A 25001-nucleotide genomic window follows, 5' to 3' on the forward strand; every position below is an offset into this window, starting at 1 on the left:
AGATACGCTCCCTCCCAAAGTCCTTGCACGTCTGCATTTTACTCCTCTGTCTGGAGGAGTCTTCTGCCTGCCGGGATGACTTCCTTGCCTCCTTCAATTTCTGCTCAATGCAGGCTTCCCTGGGCATGCCCCCCGCCCCCCACAGGCCTGGTGGCTTGCCATCTTGCTGAGGCCCAACATGCTCCAGATAACACAGTGTCGAACTGTTCAACTGCCCCTTCCACCACCAATCCCATTGAGATTTCTCTTAGGATGGAGAGTCTTAGGTATTTGATGAGAGGTTGCATTGAGCATGACTTTGGACAGCCATTTTACATGAGAAGGACTGTCTCACTGAAGGAATGTGATAGGTGTGTTCATTTCCCAGAGCTGCCGCTCCCAAGAACCACAGATAAGGTGGCTTAAAACAACAGAAATTTGTTCTCTCACAGTTCTGGAGGCCAGACGTCTGAAATCAGTGCCAGCAGGGCCATGCTCTCTCTGAAGGGAAGATCGCCTCTTTCTAGCTTCTGGTGGTAGCCTGTAATCCTTGGTGCTCCTTGGCTCATAGCTGCTCCATTCCAAACCCTGCCTCCCTTCTCATGAGGCCGCCTTCCCCACTGTGTGTATGTCTGTGTCCTGATTTCCTGCTTATAACGATACCAGGCACTGGATGAGGGCCCACATAGTCAGTAGGATTTCACGTTTAGGAAAGATTTATCTTCAAATCTGGTAACATTTACAGATTTCTGGTGAACATGAATTTGAGAGTGGGAACACGAGGGGCACTGTTCAACCCGGTACAGAGAGTCTTTGTCTTTTTCATGTCTTTGTGGCTGTTGGGAACCAGATACATACATATATTTTTTTAACCATCATAGTCTTGAACTGGTAATTACTACAAAAGGAATGCTTTACGGATAGTGGAAGTGGGAGACCCCACCAGATTTCTGCTGAGCAATCCTGTTAGCAGACTTGAAATTCCTACCAGGAGAATCTGTAACGGGTTGTTAATAAACACAGGGCCATCATCGGTATCCTGCAGGGGATTTGTTCTTTTGTCCTCATCTGTTCGCTGATAACTATGTATTATTTGATCAGATAAATTCTCTTCTAACTTGGCACATCGAAGTGACTTTCTGGGCTTCCTGGAAAGGACACGTATAATAATTTTGATGTGAGCTGTTAAGAGAGTTCAGGATTAGGTGGGACAGACCCTGGAGCACGAAGGTGACACTACAGGTGATGAATGTGGCAACAGTGGGAGGAGGGATTCTGAGAGGAGGGGTTGTCCGCATTTCAGTTTCTACAGCCATTCGTTCTGCCTCCAGGCAGAGAGAGGAACCCGGTGAGTAATGGTGAAAATACATGCTCTGCTGGACTCTGACACTTAGCTATTGACCTCTGGGCAAGCATCTTATTGTCATTGAGCCTCAGTGTCCTCATCTGGAAAATGGGGCCATAATACCTCAGAATGTTGTAGTTAGAAGTTTATGAGATGGGCAGCCCTGGTGGCCTGGTGGTTTAGCGCCGCCTTCAGCCCAGGGTGTGATCCTGGAGACCCAGGATCGAGTCCCATGTCTGGCTCCCTGCATGGAGACTGCTTCTCCCTCTGCCTGTGTCTCTGCCTCTCTCTCTCTCTCTCTGTGTCTGTCATGAATAAATAAATAAAATCTTAAAAAAAAAAGTTTATGAGATGATGTATATAAACAGAGTTTCAAGCACCATGCTCGGTCTATAATTGGTGTTTAATAAATGTTAGTTCCTTCCCCAAAATACTTCTTGGTCATTTCTGCTTCCACTGGAAATTAAAAACATGGGGCAAGAGAACAGAGGCTCTAACTTTCAGGGAATGTGAATGTCTGCATATTCCATTTACAATTCTTTTTCTTTTTTTAGATTTCTTTTATGTATTCATGAGAGATACAGAGAGAAGCAGAGACACAGGCAGAGGGAGAAGCAGGCTCCATGCAGGGAGCCCCACGCGGGACTCGACCCCGGGACCCCGTGGTCACGCCCTGAGCGGAAGGTACACGCTCAACAACTGAGCCACCCAGGGGTCCTTGGATCAAATTTTCTTTCTGAATTCCCAGCACAGCCTCTGTAAAACTGGGAAGGAGCTAAGGAAGTCCGCTGTTTTTGGACTCTCCTCTCTGCACCCTTCATTTCGTTCACAGCCACCCTTCCTCCCGCTGACATCTGGAGGCCCTTACTCCACAATGCAAGGATCCTGAGGAAGCTCATAAAAACCCCTTATCCTAAGAAGTTAGGAGTGTGATTTCCTTCCTCCTGGAGGTTCTTACACACAGTGGAGAGGAGAGAGAGCTCAGCTTTGGAGTTGGAAGGTCCTGACTGTCCAGGTTGCCACAGGCAATTGATATAATTTTCTTGAGACTCTGTTTCTTCATCAACAAAATGAGAACGGTAATAATTGTTATCCTCCAGGCTTGATGTAAAAATTGAATGAGACTGAGAGTGGTCATAATGCTTTGTGATCTGAAAAGTGTTGTGATTATTTATTAGTCTTTTCCTTGGGTTGTAAATAAAGACCAACTGAGCAAGCCTGAGGAAGGGATATTGGGTTTGACTAATGAGGCCTCAGATAAGGCAAGATTGAGGGGTTGTGGGAAATGAAGAGAGTCTCTCTCTCCCTTTTAACAGATCCTTCCAGTGCTGACCAATATCTGGTTCTGCTCTCCTTCAGAGACAGGAAGTGAAGTTCTGTTTCCTAGCCCTCCTGGCATCTCGATTGAACTACCTGAGTTCTGCCCAATGGATCATGGAGAGAAGCGATATACCCCTCTTGTAGACCTGGTTACAAAATGTCCCGTGTGATTCTTCTGTTCTCTCTCTTCATGACTGGGATGGGATGGGATGATGCCAGGGGGATCTTGAAACTACCAGATTGTGGAGACACTACATGGAATGAAAGAGCCTGGGTCCTGGAATCACCACCTGGAGAGAGCTGTGCCAGAGAGCTGCAAACCAACAGCACTAACAGTGGACTTTGTGTGAGCAAGAAATAAACTTTCATTGTGTTTATTTAGCCACAGAGATTTGGGACAGTTTCTTATAGTAGTCTTCCCTACTACACCATACCTTGAGCTTGCTTCCCCCTATCACCCCCCCACCCCCCATCATCTGTCTCTCTTGTTGTGTACCAGCTTTCTCTGCTTTCTTATTCATGAGGGAAATTGGCCACCAGCAATAGCAACCAAGGTGACCTCTCTTCCATTCAAGAGAACAGCTTGTTGGCAACTAAAAACATTTATTTCATGTTTCAAATTCCTTTGAGAGAACTGGGTTAAGTCCAGCTCAAAACAGGTGTCAATCTCTGAACCATCAATCTAGGATATCTGTGGGATAAGGAGGGGTAATTTCCAGAAAAGTGGTGCTTGGCAGCCACTCAAATCATGTTTACCCAGTGCCCCATACTTGCTGTTAATGTGTTTGGTGGTTTTTTAAAAAAGATTTTTATTTATTTATTTATTTATTTATTTATTTATTTATTTATTTATTTTAGTAAGCAGGAGATAATATCCAACAGACTCTGCGCTGAGCACAGAGCCTGACAGGGCTCGATCCCAGAACCTTGAGATCATGACCTGAGCTGAAACTGAGCCACCCAGGTGCCCCACTGTTAACCTTTTTGAAAAGCAACATGGGCAGAGCAGAGACAAACTCTTTTTCTTATATACTTCCAAAGAATGAATCTCTAAGGATTTGTTTGGCTTCTCAGTCATCAGGTAACTAATTTACTTATTGGGGCTGGGTAGCCTTTCCGAGCTGCCCTCAAACTATGCAATGTGACAATATCGCCCTTCCAGAGTGGTGAGGCTGCAGTGTTCTGGCCTGTGGGCTACACCAGACATGCAGGCCATGAGAACATCTGCAGTAGGTGAAGGGTGGGAATCATTTTCTTGTGCATTGGACTTCAAGCGTGACGCAGGAAGTCCACAAAGTGATCTCAGGATGGTGCTGCAATGTATAGTAGAAAAAATAGAAGTTTGATTCTCCCAAAAGCATACAACAAATATCACAAAACAAAAAAGTAGCACAGAAATGTCTGCTTTTCCATGGAAATAATTTTCTATATCATTGTCAGATCCCACTGCCTAAAAGATAAAAGTCAAGATTCAAAGCTTGCTTTGCAAGGCCCTTTGGGAGAGGCTCTCCCCAGTGTGATCTCCCACTGGGTCCTATCACATGCTCCATCCACAGCCTCTAAGCGGGTTAAACTATGAGTATTTCCCTGAAAAGGCCATGTTCCCCAAAGGCTCAGTTTTCAGGCTCTGCTCCGCTTCTCCCTCTGCTTGAAATATCCTTTCTCCCTTATGAGCAAAGAATCCTGGCTGATATCAGAACTCAGCTCCAGCACACCTTTCAGGACTAGCACACTTAGAATTACAGTTAGGCTGTGTCTTCTTTGTGCTCTGTTACAACACCTACCGATGCTTTTTTTTTTTTTTAATATCTTTTTCCCTCTAATTGCAATAATCAAAAAAACCCTAACATTGCGAACTTTGGAAAATAAACACCAAAAAAGAAAAAGAAAAGAAAAATCTCCCATCATCTCACCCTCCAGGAGGTATGTATGTATAATACACACACACACACGTCACATACATATACATAATTTCCAAAACTTTTTGATTTTGTACTTGTCTTTCTTGACAACACAGCATAAGGAATTTCTTATTCATCTGCAATATAATTTTGAATGAATATGTCATACCGTATGGGTGGATGTCCTATACTTGATTTAACAAAACTTATTGTTAGATGTTTATGACTATTTCTAATTTTCATTACAGTAAATAATTCTACCATGAGCAGCCCTGGATGTAAACCATTGCATACCTCTGATGATTTCTTTAGGATAAAGACCTAGAAATATAGTTGCTAGGTCCAGGGGTATGCAAACAGGATCCAAAGGCAAGAAATCAATGATAGTTACTGTCTTGGGTAGCCTTCTCAGAAAGTGGAAAATATTCCTAGGAACCCTCCCTTCCCCTTCCCAGAAGATTTCTCCCTATGTCTGACAGACAAAATTGTATCACATGCATATGTAGAAACCAGGTGCTGGCAAGGGTAGCAAGATCATGTGATTGGCTTAGACCATCCAGATGTATCCTATCACATCCAATACCTCAGAAAAAAGGCCTTTTAAAAAATTTTTATTTTGAGAGAGAGAGAGAGAATCTTAAGCAGGCTCCATGCTTAGCGCAGAGCCAAACCTGATCTCACAACCCTGAGATCATGACCCGAGCTGAAATCAAGTCAGTCACTTAGCCACCCAGGTGCCCCTTGCTTTTTGTTATTAAGGAAAATTTGAGAGTAGTTGTCTTATAGGAGCCAAGTTACCTCCTTACTTGGAATAGGATATTCACATGTTTAAAAGTCTTTTCATTTTGTTTTGAGAGAGAGAGAGAGAATGGAAGAGAGAGTGTATGAGCAGGGTTGGGGGGGGGCAGAGGGAGAGAGAGAATCTTAAGCAGGCTCCACTCCCAGCACAGAGCCTGCTGGGGCCTGTCGTGGGGCTTGATCTTAAGACCCTGAGATCATGACCTGAGCCAAAATCAAGAGTCAGATGCCTAATCAACCAAGCCACCTAAGAGCCCCCTTAAAAGGCTTTTCTAATTTGATGGTGACAGATAGTTCCCTATTGTCATTTTATGTCTTTGATTACTAATGGGAATGAACATTTTTCAAGTATTTATTGTCATTGTATTTCTACTGTGATTTGCTCAATCACATTATTTCATAAACTACACCTAGATACATGTCCTTTTAAAAGTGACTTTTATTTTCTGAACCCTGAAGAGCCCAAGGCTGTGTGTCTGCATACAGTGTGGCTGTGTGTATTGCAGTAATAAGTAAGATTAGGGGGAAGAGTGGGTCACAGTGCACACGACCTCTAAAGACTGGAAAGTAAAAAAAAAAAAAAATAAAAAAAAAAAAAATAAAGACTGGAAAGTTATGGGTTAGAGAATTCAGGCAGCTTGGGAATGGAATAAGAGATTTCTCCAGAATAAGTCAGGCAGTCAAGTCCAAAGCTCAGCTTACTTTCTATTAGTTCAATATACTTTCCATTGGCTAGCTTTTGAGTCAGTTTTACAGTGACCATTACAATGTCATCATTATTTAAGCAGAAGATGCTTTGAGGGGCTATGGAGGAAAAAACTCCTCATCTGGAGGAAAAAAAGCAACCGACTAATTACAGATTTGTTCATCTTGACAGTGAGCCTTATGTTAATGAGTCCTTGTATAATTCTCATCCAGTTTTATGAGATTGAATTTGCAGTTGGGAGAAATTCTCATGGTCTCTTAAGACTGGACTTACAGAACTCTGGACAGCAATAGCAAGAAGTATCAGTCTATTGCTGAAGAACTAATATGGTGAGTCATTGGTTTGAATCCTAGGTTTATGGGAACTGAGTAAACATGTATGTATGTGTGTGTGTGGTGGTGGTGGGGGCCTTCTGAAAGCTTGTTTTGGCAATGGGAGGCTTGGAAGTTTATCTTTCAAACAGGAGCTTCAAATTCTGAATGAGGAAAGTGTACAGTTTTTTATTTCATGATTTAAAATAAAAAAAGAATCCTCTTCGTTTCAGGACAAAAATTCAGAATTGCCTTTCACGGAGCCTTAAATAAATGAACCATGTCTCCTTTTATAATGTGGTTTATGATGCCCATCAACACAATGTTGAACAGCATCATCTCCCAGATAATGAATAATTATGCACCCCTTGGTGCAATAAACAACTACCTGGTTATGTTAACATAACCAACCTTTATGTGGAAACAGTTATTTAGATTTGTAATTATTGCTAATTCTATTAAATTGATTTTTACAACAATTTATCTAGATCTAACGCTAACAATTTACACTTACGGTAGGATTTTTTTTTAAACCATAGGAAATGAACATATCAAATCACTTTTTCTTTGCCTTACTGAGATTTTTCAATAATTAAAACATTGAAATGACTTTTGCATGAAGGAGATGTGGACCACTCAAGGGCTGTGTAATTGATTATGAAATTCTGTAATTGAATGCAAAATTCTATAATTCTCCATTATCTAGACATGAGAGCAATCGATGACAAGCTGATGAGAATTATGAAGTGAATTACCAAGTGTTAAGTGTTAAAATCCATTGGCACTCAGATGTGGAAGAGATTTTAGAAACACATCGCCAGGAAAAAAGCCATACAGTTCTGCAACCATTGTCCTCTCCCTGCCTCGCCCAGAGGTGAGACCCTGGGCTGGGTAGTAGCCCCAGAGCCTATACTCAGTCTGCTCATTTTGCGATAATGTTCACAGGTGGAGTATGAAGTGAGGACTGATATTATGGACTGTATATTTGTGTCTACCCCCCTTCCAATCCCAAATTTGTATGTGGAAGCCCTCACATCCATGGTGGTGGTATTTGGAGGCGGGACCTTTAGGAAGTAATTGGAATTTACTTAGGTCTTGAATGTTGGCCTTCATGATGGGATTAGGGTCCTTACAAGAAGAGACATCAGAACTCAGTCTTTGTCATGTGAGGACACAGTAAAGAGGTGGCCAGGAAGAGGGATCTTACTAGGTATCAAGTTGGCCAGAACCTTGACCTTGGACTTCTCAACCTCCAGATAGGTGAGAAATTAATGTCTGTTGTTCAAGGCACCCAGTATATGGTCCTTTCTTATGGTAGCCCAAGTTAAGACAGATTGAGATCTAGGCTTTAGCGGATTTGATAAATAAATTGGATTTCTCAGGTGTATTGTCTCATGACTATACCTTATTTGGTATCAATTTCTTTCCTCATCTTTATGAGGAGCCGTATCACAATTCATCAGCAATTATGGAATATGAAATTTAGCCTCATTATTTTATTGCATGTTTATTAAGCATATACTAATATAGCCACTCTGGCCTTAAGCTTTGGATAGGATACAAAGGTGAATAAGTGCCAGTCACTACGATTGGGAATCTAACAGCTCACACCTGAGTCATAAAAATAAGAATAACTGACAATGGGGGACTAAAACAAGTGCCTAGGGAACCCAAGGAAGACAAACTTCCGGAAGCCTCTGAGAAGGCTTTCAAGAGGGGTGACTTATGAGTCTCACTGAGTAATAAAAATGCATGTGGAAATTAATATTAACACTCTAATATTTAGACTATAAACTATGAAACATTTTAAACATACACAAAACACAGAAAATACTATAACAGACTCTGTGTATCCACAACCCAAGTGAGTAAATATATACATATAGAATGTATTTTCAAAATGCACATCAAATTTGCCATCTTCTGGTAAGCATAAGTATTTGAGATTTATGCACATTTAGATAGGTTGATTTCCCACTTTTTTGGGAGGGGCAGTATCCATGTAAAAAACTTTAAGAAACATATCTCATGTGCACTTGAAAAGCATTCTGTAGTTTAGATGCTTAGAATTGGGGCTTTCAAACAGCATTTTATAAATCTTATTTATTTATGTATTTATTTATGTATTTATGTATTTATGTATTTATTTATTTATTTATTTATGAGAGAGAGAAAGCATGACAGAGCATGAGCGGGGCAGGGAGGGACAGGGGGAGAGGAAGAAGCAGACTCCCTGCTGAGCAGGGAACCCAATGTGGGGCTGGATCCCAGGACCCTGGGAGCATGACCTGAGCCAAAGGTAGATGCTTACCTGACTGAACCACCCAGGTGCCCCTCAGAATTTAAAGAAAGTTTAGTCGTTTCAAGAAAGTTGTTCTAACCTAGGAAGTTGGTTCATTACTTGAACACAAACTGCTGTATAAACCTTGCCAGTAACAGCATAATATAATACAGTCATTATTTACTGGGACTTGCTGTGTTCCAGGCACTGTTGTGTGTGGTTTATATGAATTACTTCTTTTACCATAGTTTCACCATTCTTTCTTTTTTTTTTTTTAAATTTCAATGTTATTTGTGTAACAAAAATTTGTCGCTAGGGGATTTTTAATTTTTTTAAAGGTTTTATTTATTTATTCATGATAGACAGAGAGAGAGAGAGAGAGGCAGAGACAGGCAGAGAGAGAAGCAGGCTCCATGCAGGGAGTCCGACGTGGGACTCGATCCCGGGACTCCAGGATCATGCCCTGGACCAAAGGCAGGCGCCAAACCGCTGAGCCACCCAAGGATCCCCGAGGATTTTTAATGAAGTCTAACATCTATTTTGCTTACATGGATCATGTTTTTAAAAATGACTTGTAAAAAATGTATAACATAGAACTATTATAACCATCTTTAAATGTACAGCTCAGTAATGTTAACTATATGCACAATGTGGTACAACAAATCTCTAGAATCTTTTTTAAAAAAATATTTTATTTATTTATTTGAGAGAGAGAGAGAGAGAGGGAGCACAAGTGGGAGGAGGGGCAGAGGGAGAGGGAGAAGCAGACTCCCGGCTGAGCAGGGAGCCCCATGCAGCGCTGGATCCCAGGACCCCAGGATCACGACCTGAGATGAAGGCAGATGCTTAATCAACTGAGCCACCCAGGCACCACTAGAATCTTTTCATCTTGCAAAACTAAAATTCTACATACAATGAACAACTCCCCATTTTCCTCTCCTGGTGACCACATTCTACTTTCTGTTTCTATGTATTTGACTACTTGATACCTCATGTAAGTGGGGTCATACAGATTTGTCTTTCTGTGACTGACACATTTTACTTAGCATAATGTCCTCATAGTTCATCATGTTGTAGTATATGACAGGGTTTCCTTCTTTTTAAAGGCTGAATAATATGACATTGTATGTAAATACCACCTTTTGTTTATCCGTTCATTCAGTGTTGGACATTTGGGTTGCTTCCTCCTCTTTTCTATTGTGAATAAAGCTGTCATGAACATGGATGTAAACATATCTCTTCAAGATCCTGTTTTCAGTTCCTTCGGATATATACCCAGAAGTAGGACTGCTGGATCATTTGGTAATTTTATTTTTAATTTTTGAAGAACCTCCATACTGTTTTCTGTAGCAGCTGAACCATTTTACATTCTCACCAACAGTGCATGAGGGTGCCAATTTCTCTACATCCTCACCAACACTTGTTATTTCTGTTTTTTTTTTTGATGTTTTGCCATCCTAATGGGTATGAGGTATGATATCTCATTTGGTTTTGGTTTACATTTTGTTCATCATTACTGACTTTGGGCACTTTTTTAAAAAAGATTTATTTATTTATTTATGATAGACATAGAGAGAGAGAGAGAGAGAGAGGCAGAGACACAGGAGGAGGGAGAAGCAGGCTCCATGCTGGGAGCCTGACTTGGGACTCAATCCCGGTACTCCAGGATCGCGCCCTGGGCCAAAGGCAGGCGCTAAACCGCTGAGCCACCCAGGGATCCCTGGGCACTTTTTTTATATGCTTGTTGGCTATTTGTGTATCGTCTTTGGAGAAACATCTGTTAAAGTTTTTTGATCATTTTAAATGGAATTATTTGTTTATTTTGTTGTTGAGTTTTAGGAGTTCCTTATATATCCTGGGTATTAACTGTTTGTAAATTATATGGTTTACAAATATTTCCTCCCATTCCATAGGCTGCCTTTTCACTCTCTTGATGATTTCCTTGCTTGTAGAAGAAACCCACTGGGTGCCTATGAGAGTTCTTATTTCAGTGTATCCCAGACAGTGCTGGATAATGTCAGATTTTTTCATTCTTGTCCCTTGTACTTTATAGACCCTGAAAGCCTCAGAACTTGGACAGAAACAGTTCTGGAATTCAGGATTCCTTGTTCCTAACCCAAGGCTCAGTAGTCGTTTAAATATTAACCATTTATGCTTTTTTATCTCTACTTCCTACAAATTTTTCAGATATTTTAAGATAATTGACAAAATTGTAGGCCTAGCATTTGGGTTTGCCCTGGTAAGCCCCCTTAATCTGTCTGGCGGGAGGTGATGTAGCCATTCTTACCTTCTATTTCAAAAGCTTTCTGCAAAACATAACTACTTATCTTCTTATGTTTGTCTACATTTATATGGGAAATAGGGGCAAAGTGTTGGGGGTAGAATGATACACCATTATTTAGAGAGTTGGAGCACTTTCAGACACAGCTGGAGATAAAATTCAAGGAATAATTAAGATGAAAAAGTTCATCAGGATAGGTCCACAGTGTGGTTGATGCAATCAAAGAGAAAGGTTGTTTGGACAGAAATACTGAACAATTCAAATCCGGAAGGCCGATGTGATTCTGCTGTTACAAAAACATGGGGTGTGCATTTGTAGGTCAACATACTACTCACTTTTGTGCAAATCAGGCATCACTCTACAGAACTCATGGTTCAAAGATAATATACAAAGAGATCCTTCTTCCATTACTTTTGTCTCAGGAGACTTTCATTTGGCTGAAAGGGCTGAAAAGATAGGTATTCCCAATGGTTTATAAGCATGAATTAGAGCTCAGGTCTTTTCCCTGAGGAAGTAGGAATTAGGCCCTGCATTTATGAGTAATGCAGAGGGATGCCAGGAGAAAGGGCAGCATGATGGGTGAGTCTCTATCTAACCACACTCCACCAAGCTTTCCTTTACTTAACCTAGACCTGGGTTTGTTTACTCACAAACTAATTAACCTTAGTGTCCTCATCTGAAAATGAGGATAATAATCATCCCGACTTCACGGGACTGTTGTGACCATTAAAAGAGATAATGCATTTGAAGTGCCCAGCATGTAGGAAGCACTTGATAAAAGCCAGCTCCTATTAGTTTCTACCCTTTCTGAATGCCTAAAAGGCTTTCAGTGGAGTGCCTCATAATTTAGTAGCTAATTGCATACTGTCTTATATAGTTTGCTACTGTTTCTTCCAAGTTAATCATCTTTCTTATGCAACATAAATTTCATGGAGACGCTGTCTTCATAATATCTAGATCTGCTCCTTTTACAGAATGTGTCCACAGATATTCTTTTATGCATCTTTTGAATTTCCTACTTGTTCAGCTCCAGCTGAACATGGACAAGGCGGTCTACAACATGTATTAACTGATTGATGGCTCTTTGTCAGAAAGATGAATCCCTCCAGAGGTTACTTCAGGGATTGTGAATTATAAAGCTTCACTTTGAAGAAAGAGTAAAGAGCACTTAAACATCTTAAAAGAGAGCTTCTCAACTTGAGAATTTTTGGTCTGTTAGATTAAATACAAAATGACTATTAATCCTTTTTCATGGGAGCACTCTGGTATAAAGTTAAAAAGTACCTATGGCACACTGTCCCTGTTTGAAGAGGAAAACACAATGCTGTAATGGTACATGAAGCCCATTGCTAAGCAACGGAACCAGGTCTGGCCTGCTCTGGAGTGAAAATCCTTTGTTCTGCCTGATGAAGAATTATTAAATGGAAAGTGCTTAATAAAATCTTACTTGCGGAGGGGAGGAGCAAGATGGCGGAAGAGTAGGGTCTCCAAATCACCTGTCTCCACCAAACTACCTAGAAAACCTTCAAATTATCCTGAAAATCTATGAATTCGGCCTGAGATTTAAAGAGAGACCAGCTGGAATGCAACAGTGAGAAGAGTTCGCGCATCTATCAAGGTAGGAAGACGGGGAAAAAGAAGTAAAGGAACAAAGGCCTCCAAGGGGGAGGGGCCCCGCGAGGAGCCGGGCTGAGGCCGGGGCGAGTGTCCCCAGGACAGGAGAGCCCCGTCCCGGAGGAGCAGGAGCTGCACCGACCTTCCCGGGCGGAAAGGGGCTCGCGGGGAGGTGGAGCAGGACCCAGGAGGGCGAGGATCTCCTCGGGCTCCCCGGGACAGTAACAGCAACTGCGCGCCCAGGAGAGTGCGCCGAGCTCCCTAAGGGCTGCAGCGCGCACGGCGGGACCCGGCGGGACCCGGAGCAGCTCGGAGGGGCTCGGGCGGCGGCTCCGCGGAGGGGGCTGCGGGGCCCGGGAGCGCGAATCCAACAAGGCAGGCTCCGGAGCACAGGGAGCCGGGACACAGCCCAGGATCCCGCCTCCCCCGGGACAGGCAGAGGCCGGGAGGGCCCAGGACAGCGAGGACGCTCCTGCCCCAGCTGAGCACATCAGCGGCCCCGCCCCGGAGCCTCCAGGCCCTGCAGACGGAGTTCCTGCCGGAGCTGAATCCAGGTTTCCAGAGCTGCCCCGCCACTGGGGCTGTTCCTCCTGCGGCCTCACGGGGTAAACAACCCCCACCGAGCCCTGCACCAGGAGGGGGCACAGCAACTCCCCCAACTGCTAACACCTGAAAATCAGCACAGCAGGCCCCTCCCCCAGAAGATCAGCTAGACTGACAACTTCCAGGAGAAGCCAAGGGTCTTAAAGAACACAGAATCAGAAGATACTCCCCGGTGGTTCTTTTTTTTTTTTTTTTGTTTTTGTTTTGTTGTGTTTTGTTTTGTTTTTGTTTTGTTTTGCTTTTTGATTTGTTTCCTTCCCCCACCCCCTTTTTTCTCCTTTCTTTTTCTTTCTCTTTTTCTTCTTTTTTTTTTCCGTTTTTTTTTCTCTTTTTCTTCCCTTTTTTTTTTTTCTTCTCTTTCTCTTTTCTTTCCTTCTTTCTCTCCTCTCTTTTTCTCTTTTTCCCAATACAATTTGCTTTTGGCCACTCTGCACTGAGCAAAATGACTAGAAGGAAAACCTCACCTCAAAAGAAAGAATCAGAAACAGTCCTCTCTCCCACAGAGTTACAAAATCTGGATTACAATTCAATGTCAGAAAGCCAATTCAGAAGCACTATTATTCAGCTACTGGTGGCTCTAGAAAAAAGTATAAAGGACTCAAGAGACTTCATGACTGCAGAATTTAGAGCTAATCAGGCAGAAATTAAAAATCAATTGAATGAGATGCAATCCAAACTAGAAGTCCTAACGACGAGGGTTAACGAGGTGGAAGAACGAGTGAGTGACATAGAAGACAAGTTGATAGCAAAGAGGGAAACTGAGGAAAAAAGAGACAAACAATTAAAAGACCATGAAGATAGATTAAGGGAAATAAACGACAGCCTGAGGAAGAAAAACCTACGTTTAATTGGGGTTCCCGAGGGCGCCGAAAGGGACAGAGGGCCAGAATATGTATTTGAACAAATTCTAGCTGAAAACTTTCCTAATCTGGGAAGGGAAACAGGCATTCAGATCCAGGAAATAGAGAGATCCCCCCCTAAAATCAATAAAAACCGTTCAACACCTCGACATTTAATTGTGAAGCTTGCAAATTCCAAAGATAAGGAGAAGATCCTTAAAGCAGCAAGAGACAAGAAATCCCTGACTTTTATGGGGAGGAGTATTAGGGTAACAGCAGACCTCTCCACAGAGACCTGGCAGGCCAGAAAGGGCTGGCAGGATATATTCAGGGTCCTAAAGGAGAAGAACATGCAACCAAGAATACTTTATCCAGCAAGGCTCTCATTCAAAATGGAAGGAGAGATAAAGAGCTTCCAAGACAGGCAGCAACTAAAAGAATATGTGACCTCCAAACCAGCTCTGCAAGAAATTTTAAGGGGGACTCTTAAAATTCCCCTTTAAGAAGAAGTTCAGTGGAATAGTCCACAAAAACAAAGACTGAATAGATATCATGATGACACTAAACTCATATCTCTCAATAGTAACTCTGAATGTGAACGGGCTTAATGACCCCATCAAAAGGCGCAGGGTTTCAGACTGGATAAAAAAGCAGGACCCATCTATTTGCTGTCTACAAGAGACTCATTTTAGACAGAAGGACACCTACAGCCTGAAAATAAAAGGTTGGAGAACCATTTACCATTCGAATGGTCCTCAAAAGAAAGCAGGGGTAGCCATCCTTATATCAGATAAACTAAAATTTACCCCAAAGACTGTAGTGAGAGATGAAGAGGGACACTATATCATACTTAAAGGATCTATTCAACAAGAGGACTTAACAATCCTCAATATATATGCTCCGAATGTGGGAGCTGCCAAATATATAAATCAATTATTAACCAAAGTGAAGAAATACTTAGATAATAATACACTTATACTTGGTGACTTCAATCTAGCTCTTTCTATACTCGATAGGTCTTCTAAGCAAAACATCTCCAAAGAAACGAGAGCTTTAAATGATACACTGGACCAGATGGATTTCACAGATATCTACAGAACTTTACATCCAAACTCAACTGAATACACATTCTTCTCAAGCGCACATGGAACTTTCTCCAGAATAGACCACATATTGGGTCACAAATCGGGTCTGAACCGATACCAAAAGATTGGGATTGTCCCCTGCATATTCTCAGACCATAATGCCTTGAAATTAGAACTAAATCACAACAAGAAGTTTGGAAGGACCTCAAACACGTGGAGGTTAAGGACCATCCTGCTAAAAGATAAAAGGGTCAACCAGGAAATTAAGGAAGAATTAAAAAGATTCATGGAAACTAATGAGAATGAAGATACAACCGTTCAAAATCTTTGGGATGCAGCAAAAGCAGTCCTAAGGGGGAAATACATCGCAATACAAGCATCCATTCAAAAACTGGAAAGAACTCAAATACAAAAGCTCACCTTACACATAAAGGAGCTAGAGAAAAAACAGCAAATAGATCCTACACCCAAGAGAAGAAGGGAGTTAATAAAGATTCGAGCAGAACTCAACGAAATCGAGACCAGAAGAACTGTGGAACAGATCAACAAAACCAGGAGTTGGTTCTTTGAAAGAATTAACAAGATAGATAAACCATTAGCCAGCCTTATTAAAAAGAAGAGAGAGAAGACTCAAATTAATAAAATCATGAATGAGAAAGGAGAGATCACTACCAACACCAAGGAAATACAAACGATTTTAAAAACATATTATGAACAGCTATACGCCAATAAATTAGGCAATCTGGAAGAAATGGACGCATTCCTGGAAAGCCACAAACTACCAAAACTGGAACAGGAAGAAATAGAAAACCTGAACAGACCAATAACCAGGGAGGAAATTGAAGCAGTCATCAAAAACCTCCCAAGACACAAGAGTCCAGGGCCAGATGGCTTCCCAGGGGAATTTTATCAAACGTTTAAAGAAGAAACCATACCTATTCTCCTAAAGCTGTTTGGAAAGATAGAAAGAGATGGAGTACTTCCAAATTCGTTCTATGAAGCCAGCATCACCTTAATTCCAAAGCCAGACAAAGACCCCGCCAAAAAGGAGAATTACAGACCAATATCCCTGATGAACATGGATGCAAAAATTCTCAACAAGATACTGGCCAATAGGATCCAACAGTACATTAAGAAAATTATTCACCATGACCAAGTAGGATTTATCCCTGGGACACAAGGCTGGTTCAACACCCGTAAAACAATCAATGTGATTCATCATATCAGCAAGAGAAAAACCAAGAACCATATGATCCTCTCATTGGATGCAGAGAAAGCATTTGACAAAATACAGCATCCATTCCTGATCAAAACTCTTCAGAGTGTAGGGATAGAGGGAACATTCCTCGACATCTTAAAAGCCATCTATGAAAAGCCCACAGCAAATATCATTCTCAATGGGGAAGCACTAGGAGCCTTTCCCCTAAGATCAGGAACAAGACAGGGATGTCCACTCTCACCACTGCTGTTCAACATAGTACTGGAAGTCCTAGCCTCAGCAATCAGACAACAAAAAGACATTAAAGGCATTCAAATTGGCAAAGAAGAAGTCAAACTCTCCCTCTTCGCCGATGACATGATACTCTACATAGAAAACCCAAAAGTCTCCACCCCAAGATTGCTAGAACTCATACAGCAATTCGGTAGCGTGGCAGGATACAAAATCAATGCCCAGAAGTCAGTGGCATTTCTATACACTAACAATGAGACTGAAGAAAGAGAAATTAAGGAGTCAATCCCATTTACAATTGCACCCAAAAACATAAGATACCTAGGAATAAACCTCACCAAAGATGTAAAGGATCTATACCCTCAAAACTATAGAACACTTCTGAAAGAAATTGAGGAAGACACAAAGAGATGGAAAAATATTCCATGCTCATGGATTGGCAGAATTAATATTGTGAAAATGTCAATGCTACCCAGGGCAATATACACGTTTAATGCAATCCCTATCAAAATACCATGGACTTTCTTCAGAGAGTTAGAACAAATTATTTTAAGATTTGTGTGGAATCAGAAAAGACCCCGAATAGCCAGGGGAATTTTAAAAAAGAAAACCATATCTGGGGGCATCACAATGCCAGATTTCAGGTTGTACTACAAAGCTGTGGTCATCAAGACAGCGTGGTACTGGCACAAAAACAGACACATAGATCAGTGGAACAGAATAGAGAATCCAGAAGTGGACCCTGAACTTTATGGGCAACTAATATTCGATAAAGGAGGAAAGACTATCCATTGGAAGAAAGACAGTCTCTTCAATAAATGGTGCTGGGAAAATTGGACATCCACATGCAGAAGAATGAAACTAGACCACTCTCTTTCACCATACACAAAGATAAACTCAAAATGGATGAAAGATCTAAATGTGAGACAAGATTCCATCAAAATCCTAGAGAAGAACACAGGCAACACCCTTTTTGAACTCGGCCATAGTAACTTCTTGCAAGATACATCCACGAAGGCAAAAGAAACAAAAGCAAAAATGAACTATTGGGACTTCATCAAGATAAGAAGCTTTTGCACAGCAAAGGATACAGTCAACAAAACTCAAAGACAACCTACAGAATGGGAGAAGATATTTGCAAATGACATATCAGATAAAGGGCTAGTTTCCAAGATCTATAAAGAACTTCTTAAACTCAACACCAAAGAAACAAACAATCCAATCATGAAATGGGCAAAAGACATGAAGAGAAATCTCACAGAGGAAGACATAGACATGGCCAACATGCATATGAGAAAATGCTCTGCATCACTTGCCATCAGGGAAATACAAATCAAAACTACAATGAGATACCACCTCACACCTGTGAGAATGGGGAAAATTAACAAGGCAGGAAACAACAAATGTTGGAGAGGATGCGGAGAAAAGGGAACCCTCTTACACTGTTGGTGGGACTGTGAACTGGTGCAGCCACTCTGGAAAACTGTGTGGAGGTTCCTCAAACAGTTAAAAATAGACCTGCCCTACGACCCAGCAATTGCACTGTTGGGGATTTACCCCAAAGATACAAATGCAATGAATCGCCGGGACACCTGCACCCCGATGTTTCTAGCAGCAATGGCCACGATAGCCAAACTGTGGAAGGAGCCTCGGTGTCCAACGAAAGATGAATGGATCAAGAAGATGTGGTTTATGTATACAATGGAATATTACTCAGCTATTAGAAATGACAAATACCCACCATTTGCTTCAACGTGGATGGAACTGGAGGGTATTATGCTGAGTGAAGTAAGTCAGTCGGAGAAGGACAAACATTATATGTTCTCATTCATTTGGGGAATATAAATAATAGTGAAAGGGAAAATAAGGGAAGGGAGAAGAAATGTGTGGGAAATATCAGAAAGGGAGACAGAACGTAAAGACTGCTAACTCTGGGAAACGAACTAGGGGTGGTAGAAGGGGAGGAGGGCGGGGGGTGGGAGTGAATGGGTGACGGGCACTGGGTGTTATTCTGTATGTTAGTAAATTGAACACCAATAAAAATAAATAAATAAAAAAAAAATAAAAATAAGAAGTTGAAAAAAAAAAAAAAAAAAAAAAAAAACAAAAAAAAAAAAAAATAAAATAAAATAAAATAAAATCTTACTTGCAACAATAACACTCATTATTTTTCAGAGCACTAATCAGCAGTTGATAACTAATTTTCACAGGAGGCTCTGACAAAAGCTTGCATTTTCTGTTCCCTAAATGAAGGAGTTCAGCAAGGTTTTGGATATTCATTTTTGTGGAAGGTATAGATCTGTGTTTTAGGGGTTTTTTTTGTTGTTGTTTTTTGTTTGTGTGTATGTGTGTGCTTGTGTGTTTTAGGTATAATCCAGGACTGTAAAAATCCATCTCAACACCCGGATGGCTCAGTGGTTGAGCGTCTGCCTCAGAGCATCTGCATCAGGTTGTGATCCAGGGATCCTGGGATCATGTCCCGTGTCAGGCTCCCTCTGGGGAGCCTGCTTCTCCCCCTGCCTACGTCTCTGCCTCTGTGTGTCTCTCATGAATATATAAATTAAAATCTTAAAAAAAATCCAACTCAAGTAAATTCAATTCCAGTGAATCTTGATGCAGAAATACTTGTTGGTGTAATCTAACAAGGGTTTCTAGACAGCATCACCTGGGAACTTGTTAGAAATGCAAATTCCTGAGCCCCATCCCCACCCTCTGAATAAGAAACCCAGGCAGCAGGGCCCAGCACTCTGCAGTTAGTAGCACACCTGGTGATTCTGATGCCCATTAAAATTTGATAACCACAGACCTAGAGGGTTAGGATTACCATGTGAGGGATCCCTGGGTGGCGCAGCGGTTTGGCGCCTGCCTTTGGCCCAGGGCGCGATCCTGGAGACCCGGGATCGAATCCCACATCGGGCTCTCGGTGCATGGAGCCTGCTTCTCCCTCTGCCTGTGTCTCTGCCTCTCTCTCTCTCTCTCTCTCTGTGTGTGACTATCATAAATAAATAAAAATTAAAAAAAAAATTAAAAAAAAAAAAAAAAAAGGATTACCGTGTGAGACACATCGAAGTAGATAGTAAAGGGCTAAGTTCAGTTTGGTACAAGTAGACCATCTCCAACAACTGTTGAACTATCGAGCCACTTTGAACTGTGGAAGAAATTAATTCAGAAAGTTATCATAGAGGGGAAAAAAAGTGTGTGTCATGGAAGAGATTTTTCTAGGAAGCCAGCACTTAACTTCCTGATGAAATTGGAGCCATTTATAAACAACTTCACCTGTTGCATCTATGGACAATCAGTTTTCAAAGAGATCATTTATTGAGAATATATAGTAATTTCTTTGGTTTTCTCCCACTAGAGACATTAAGGTGAAATGATGTCCATTGCTTATGACAACGGAGACTGGTAACCTGAAAAGTTTTAAGTAAATCAAAATATGAAGTCTAGAAAAAAAATATGTGCATATCCATATCATAAACTTGGCAACATTTTGAAAGTTTGAAATAGGGGCTTCTGGGTGGCTCAGTTAATGAGTGTCTGCCTTCAGCTTAGGTCTTGATCTCAGGATCCTGGGATCAAGCCCTGTGTTGAGCAACCTGCTCAGTGGGGAATCTGCTTCTCCCTCTCCTTCTGCCTCCTCCCCCCAAATAAATAATTTTTTTTAAAAAAGGAAGTTTGAAATAATGGGCATTAATTTAGGCAAAATGACTGACAAGCCCATTGCTCAGCTACATATTGCAAATTAAATTTGGTAAATGATGTAATTTCATTCTATCAGTTACCAGCCCTGCAATCAGGAGTCACTTTACTTCTCCTGTGCCTCCCATTCTAGTTTTGTGAAATAAGGGCCATTTCTTAGTTCCTTTCCAGGTCCAGAAATCTGCAATTGAATGAGACTGCACATTCTGTGAAATAGCTCATATTTTTCCTCAGAATATGCCCTAGCTCACTTGACTTCTATGAGAACACAATCCTTTTGTATAGCAAAAGAACATCTATCTTCAGACTACTGAGTCTTAGAAAGCACATAATAATTGTTGTAGGTTTGCAGAAGGTTCATACGTTAAATAATGAGCTGACTCTGGTAAATGCTGTTTTGGATAATGTCTTCCTGTGCTTGCAGGATGTGCCTCCTAGGAAGAATGTTTTGAGGGAAGGCAACCCTTGCTCTCCATGTGCTGTCAAGATGAACTGCAACCTTCCGGGAGAGATCCATGGGCTCTAAATTGAAGCTAAGCTGCCACTGTTGGGTGAATATTTCCAGGGAACCTGGCCAAGCTGAAGGGAGCAAAGTATCAATAGAGCAGTAATTAGGTCTTAGGACTTTGGGATAAGACTGACTTATATTTGAATCCTAGCTTTGCCACTTAGCTAGTTATACCTACTTCATAAGATTGTGCAAGAATTGAAAAAAGCTAAATAAGATGATATGTATAAAGAATGGCCCCAATTCCTGGAAGTAAATGTTCAATAATTATTAGCTTAAAAAATTAAAATTAGTCCTTGTTGAGGGAAATTGGATCAATCAAACTGGGTCTTGGTGAATATGTTATTTTACATAAAAACATGTGTTGTTTTGCATTCTGTTTATTCTTACTGTAAAGTTGTGTCTTATTGGCTATTTGATTCACTGACTTCTTAATTCAGGAACTATTTAGGGGCATCTGGTGAGCTCAGTGGGTAGACCGTACGACTCTTGATTTCAGGGTCATAGTTTGACCCCCACATTGGGCATGGAGAACTAAAAAATAATAAAGTAAAAGAACTATTTATTGAGCATCTATTATGTGTCAGATTTCTTTGTAGATGTTGGAAACACAGCAGCAAACAAGATGCAAATGTCCTTGCTCTTATGGATATGCATGTTAATGAGGAGAGACCGAAAGTGAAAGAAACAAGTAGGAAGCAATTAATAACAAACAAGAAAATTTACTGATAGTGATAAATGCTAAGGAAAAGATGAAACAAGGTGATGTGATAGAGTCTGAGGGAGCAGTTCTAGATCAGGTGTTCAGGAGAGGCCTCCCTAGAGAAGTGGCATTTAAGGTGTCATCTGAATAACAAGATGGAGCAAAGTTCTAGATGATGAGGAAGATGGAGAGGGATGTGATTGGGTTTGGAGATGTGGCGAGAGAATCAACAGGATTCATTGATGGGTTGGATGGGAGGTATGAGGAAAAGAGAGGAATCAAACATGACTCCTATGGCCTTGGCTAAATGGGGTAGTGGTGCCATCTACAGAAATCGAGCAGGTTGGAGATGATGTGGCTGAGGATGATGTTTAAGAAGAATCAGAAGTCTGGATTTGAACAAATTGAGTTGCCTGTTGAACTCTGAATGGAGTTTTCAAGCAAACAACCGAGTACAGGAAACCAGAGTTAAACATTTAGGGTTTTTTTCCTTAGATAATATTTAATGGAGTGAGCTGGAGGAGTGTACTTAGGGAAATGAATAGAGTTAGAAAAGAGAAGAGGTTGTAGGAGTATTCTTAAAATGTCAGGTACTTATGACTCATAACAAAACTTTAGAATAATAATATATAACTCTTGTAGAATTATCCACATAAAAATGAACTGAAAGGACTTTTTGACTTTCTTACATTCTTTAATATATATAAATGGGGACCAAAAAGAAGTCTGATTGTAATACACTGGTCTTATAAGTATTCATTTGACCCATATTTTTGAGTGCCTATTGCAGGCACCATTTTATGTACTATGTATAAAATGAAATCAAAAGAACTAGTTATGTTGTTGGCCAAACATATTTACTGAACACATGCTGTGTTCATAGTACTAGATGATTTGATAGAGACCACAAAAATGGAAAATCAGTTCTCTGTTCCCAAGAGAAGACAGTCTAAAGCTGCCACTCAAGAGGAGAACCTCTCAAAAGTCATGAGGAAAGTGTGTTTCCTTTTCCTTCTGCCTATCTGATGTTCTTAGGCCATTGTCTATTGGGAGATCTATGTGGGCCAAATGAATTTGGTGAAGTAGGCTATTGTCTAAAACTCATTTTGTCATTGGGAGAACTTCCATGGGCAGACAGAAGCTCATTTCAGTCCATTTCATACTTGTAGTTGACTGGTACTCCAAGCATCCCCAGCATTCAAATCCTCATTATCCAGGGAGAAGAGACATAAAGAATCCATCTAATGGCGGATTTCTTTCCCCTGTTAAATTAAACACAGTCTCCTTGAAGAACAGCTCTAATGCTTCAATATTAATATCCACTATTTGTTCAAAATTCTATACTTCCTGTATAGTTAGTGGATGAGTTGGAAGTATGCCCACTTATCAGTGCAAATGGGAAGGAAGAGAAGTACCTCTTCTGGGCTAATGGTTAAATTTGCCTTAAGATGCAACTGAATGTTTTGGCAGATTGTTGTCAGAAAGAACAGCCTGACATCAATTATGTGGAAATGAAAATCATTATATCTAGTAGTCATTGTCTAATTTTTAAATGGACTTTATGAGGTAAACCCAGTTAAAAGCTTAGTTCATTCAAATACTTGGTACCTTTACTGATAAATCATCCTGGCAGATGATGATTGAAGTTCTGCTTGGAAAGAAACACTCTGTAAGATCCATGTGAAGGTTTTCTTTTCTTTTTTCTTTTTTTTTTTTTTTTTTGGTGGTCAGTGTGGCCAATTGGTAATGGAAATACTTAGGGTTTTGAGGGGGAAGCGGGGTCAAATAATTTCTTGGTGCTTTATGATGTCAAATTCTGTTGTCTCAGCCAAACACTTGGCTATATGCTTAAACAGTTTAAAATGTGTGGTGGTATTGTTCCTTGAGAAACACCTTGACCCTTTTCCTTGAGGCCAGCATAGTTTGCTTCTATGTCATTTTCCTTGAACAAGAATAGAAGGTTGGTTACTAAATTGTTCATCATGGAATGTTTAACTTAACATTTAACTTAACATTAACATAAGTTAATCACTTATGTCTGCTATCCAAAGTGTATGGATTTCTCTTCCATCAATGGTACATGATGTGAGCCCAGTAGATACTCAGCAGAGAACGTAGCTATTAAGTTTTGCCATTCAGAAGACTTAGATTTGGTTGTTAGCTAGTACTTGACAGTCTAAATGGCATTCATTATTCATGTACTAGTTTCTTTAAGTCATTGCATTTAGTTATATCACCAGAAAGGCAGACCTAGATGTATTATCTTCTGCTTTATGTTGGGTAATACCAGGAAGGTACATTTGAACAACATTTTGGTATCTTGTACAAAATAACACAGGGAAATCATGGTATTAATTGATCTAATGTTCCTTATATAAAGAATCAGATGATAAATTCCTGCTTGCAACCAGCATTGGAGAAATGTTAGTCTTTTTAGATTACAGTGTATTTTCTGAGATGGGAACTGCACACTACAAATGGTTTTTTCTTTTTATCATGAATATTATGAAACTCAGAACTTATTTTAGCATGCCCTAATATCTTTAGGTATCCTATTACCTTAAAGTCTTACTGGCTTCTTATCCATATTTTAAATGTGTACAGTACAGTTTTATAACTACTTTAAGTTTTTGAAGAAAACTAAGAGAGTTCACCTCCTTTAAGAGGCTTTCTCTGGAGAATCAGTTGAAATCAACTCTCCTCCTCTAGCTCCCTGACCAGTTTTTCTTATCAAAGCACTCTTCACCATTGTAATTGTAATGTACAATATACTGTTGTACAATTGTATTATCATATTGCATTATTGTATAATTATAATTATGTTGTATTATTGTATAATACAATAAATACAATGATTATTTTTGTTTGTTTGTTTCCTCTAGACTCTAAGGTTCATTAAGACAGAGATCATATCTCTTTCAGTATGTTAGCCCTAGCCAGTCCTAGCACACAGTAAGTGGGTTCAATAAAAACTTGTCAAATTCTGAATAAATTGTAGCAATCCTAGTACTATCAATCACTAAAGTCTTATACTACTTCAAACATCTGGAAATGTTGTTGGGATATTATATCAGTACACAATAATTTGCATAATAATGTATTTGGCTCCTTTAAAGATTATTTGTTTGAAAGAGAGAGAGAGAGAGAGAGAGCGAGCACATAGGAGCAGGGAGAGGGGCAATAGGAGAAGAGGGGAGAGAAGCTGACTCCTTGCTGAGTGGGGAGCCTGATGCAGGACTCAATCTCATGAACCTGAGATTATAACCTGAACTGAAACCAAGAGTCAGATGCTTAACTGACTGAGCCACCCAAGTACCGTTATTTGACTCTTTTAAAAGATTTTATAATTTAGGTTTTTATAAACTGTCTCAGAATTTTTGCAATAAGCCATAATTAACCTAAAATCAAAACAAAATATTAGAGAACTTGAGGAATCATCAGAGTTCATAACTTAGTAAAAGAATAATTAATTAGTACATATGATTCAGGTAATATTACTTACAGCATAATACCTTTATCAAGAGTTATACAGAAAGAGGGGCTAGCATGGCTGAATATTCCAAGTATAGTTTTAGGAT

The 25001-nt window shown here is 40.4% G+C and overlaps 2 long non-coding RNA genes across 8 annotated transcripts in view; one reads left to right on the top strand and one right to left on the bottom strand.

Annotated features, from left to right (window-relative positions):
* LOC102155648 overlaps positions 1-25001 on the bottom strand; it is a 44221-nt gene that overhangs the window by 11947 nt on the left and 7273 nt on the right. The window contains exons 4-5 of one of the 6 annotated variants that reach the window (XR_005370524.1): positions 23032-23365; positions 21316-22685 (exon numbers count right to left, since the gene is read on the bottom strand). The exons of 4 other annotated variants lie outside the window; for them this stretch is intronic. This is a non-coding gene — a long non-coding RNA (uncharacterized LOC102155648). Of the gene's footprint in view, positions 1-21315; positions 22686-23031; positions 23366-25001 lie in introns of those variants that run through there. One more of the 6 variants, XR_005370525.1, reaches the window with a different exon arrangement.
* On the top strand, positions 1943-24421 carry LOC106559768. 2 transcript variants are annotated; one of them, XR_005370530.1, is made up of 4 exons: positions 1943-4567; positions 6262-6378; positions 7067-7234; positions 20637-24421. It is a non-coding gene; the product is annotated as an uncharacterized LOC106559768 (long non-coding RNA). The 2 variants fall into 2 exon arrangements; XR_005370531.1 differs by lacking the exon at positions 20637-24421 and adding an exon at positions 9004-9879.

This window comes from Canis lupus, chromosome 15, assembly GCF_011100685.1.
Source record: "Canis lupus familiaris isolate Mischka breed German Shepherd chromosome 15, alternate assembly UU_Cfam_GSD_1.0, whole genome shotgun sequence".
Classification (NCBI taxonomy): Eukaryota; Metazoa; Chordata; class Mammalia; order Carnivora; family Canidae; genus Canis; species Canis lupus.